Source organism: Octodon degus, unplaced genomic scaffold (assembly GCF_000260255.1).
Source record: "Octodon degus isolate 3935 unplaced genomic scaffold, OctDeg1.0 scaffold00162, whole genome shotgun sequence".
NCBI lineage: Eukaryota > Metazoa > Chordata > Mammalia > Rodentia > Octodontidae > Octodon > Octodon degus.
Genome location: NW_004524738.1, coordinates 1,677,628 through 1,679,851, shown reverse-complemented (window position 1 = coordinate 1,679,851; position 2,224 = coordinate 1,677,628).

Here is a 2,224-nt window from a genome sequence, read left to right as displayed (position 1 = left end):
CTGAAAAAGTTTATTTGAGAACATAAAAATGAAGAATAGGAGAGAAACTGGCCCTCTAGGGTGAACTTGGGTCAAATAAATAGAAAAAGAGAGTAAGATCAAAGACAAAAGTACACACTGTGTCTTCGAAAGACAGCATAGACTATTATGGAAAGCTACAGTAGCAAAGTCTTCATGACATTGATGTCTCCTTTTATACTGTTTAAGTCTGAAGGAAGTACACAAGAACTCTGCATACGGGTTCTAGAGATGACTGGATCCCACACCTCAGGCTGACGTGAGGTCTAGGCCTCCTATTGAAAACCTGCTCGAGTTCTCTCCAGAAGTCCACATGCAGGGCTTTGAGGACTGTTCTGCACATGTCTCCTGTGAGCTCGTAGTTAACAAGTCACACCTACTTCCCAGCCAGCTTTCGCCATGCCCTAATATCTTACCTCACTACCAAGCCTTCTACGCTCTCAGGTTGGGCTTGTGAAGGGTGATTGAATTAAGAGGGTGTGGTAGCTGACTTGCTGTTAGAAATTGTAGGTCACTGGGGAGATATTCTGGAAGGCTGTATGCCCCTTCTGAGTTCCTCCCTTGATCTCTTTCCTGCTGCCATGGGTGTCATGCTCTAGTAGAAAATTTATCTATGTGTTCATGTCCTAAGACTTCAGAGGAGATTGAGACTAAGGACAGTGTGCTAATTAATCATGTGCAGGAAATTTCAAGGTAGTCCAACATTCATGTGTGGCGTGGATACTTTTGGGTTAGCCAGCTCTACATTGAGAACCAAGAGCAAACAGCACAGCTGAGAACTTTTTTTTAAGTTTTCAGTTTCACCAAAAAGGAAGCTCTTGTAAGGTTGGGGCCTGTAGAGTAGCATCAGAAGAGAGCTTGGATGCTGAAAAGATTAGTACTAAAAAGTAACCAAGTACTTTATATTGGACAATACAAAGGATTCTTTGAGGGGATAGGAGGAACTCCAAAGACTCTGCCCTATAAGGATCCAAGGGTGGAAAAGTAAAAGACTTTGCTCTGCAAAGACAGCTCTAGGGCACCCTGTTCAAGAAAGGCTGCCTAGGAAACTGGATTCCTGGGATTCAAAGGCCTCTGTCTCTGTGATGCGAAGGGGCCTGACTACTGCTCTAGCCAGTGTCAGAAGTCGGTGTTGTCCACATGGTTCTGGTATCATAGGCATGTACAGCAAGTTGTGGGGTTATTTAGACTTCCACCCAGATTTCAGAAGGTCTAGGAGGCCAGTTAGTGTGTCCCTGAGAGGGAAGTACCTGAGGCTCTGAGAGAAAAGCTGAAAGTGCAGTGGAAACCTCAGGAAGTTAGAGAAGGCAGGAATGTGGAACGTGTGGGGAAAGCCACAAAGAGGGAGCAAATCTGGTCCAGGAGAGAGGCCATAAGGGCTACAACCACAGGCAATGCCGTAGTGGTGACTCCACCCAAGTCCTTTGGAGCTCATGTCTCCCCACAACTTGCCTCAGGTGCTGAGCATGGAGCTGCAGGAGTTAATGTTTGCCCTGCTGGGTTGTAGTCTTGCTTTGGTCTCATTACATTCTGTCCTCCTAGTTCTTCCTTTTGGAATGCGACTGTTTACCTTGTACCATTATATGTTGATTGTGATTGGGGTCGGGGAGATGGCTCAGTGGAATAAGCACTTGCCTGGCAAGCGCAAGAGCCTGAGTTCAATCCACTTTTAAAAATTTTTACAGGGATTTACAGATAAGAACTTGCCTTATGTATCAGAGGAGACTTTGGATTTGGACTTTTTTGGCAATGTTGGAACTGTTAGGGCTTTGGCAACTGTTCGAGAAGGACTAAATTCATTTTTGTGTAAAGAAATTCACATGAGAGCTGGGCGTGGTGCATACGTGTGATCTTAATACTGGGGAGGCTGAGGCAGGAAGACTGCTGTGTATTGGAGGCCAGCCTGGGCTACACAGTGAGCTCAAGGAAAGCCTGAATTTTTCAGCACATTAAAACCCTGTCTCCCCTCAAAAAAAAGAAAGAAAGAAAGAAAAAGAAGGAAATAAAAAATGAGGGGGCTGGGGATATAGCTCAGTGGCATAAGTGCCTGTCTGGCTTTGGACTTACCATGTAGCCCAGGCTGATGGTTCTACCTCAGCCTCTAGAATGCTAGGATCAGGGCCGGGGAGATGGCTCAGTGGAATAAGCACTTCCCTGGCAAGTACAAGGGCCTGAGTTCAATCCCAGGTTCCGCAAAAAAAAAAAA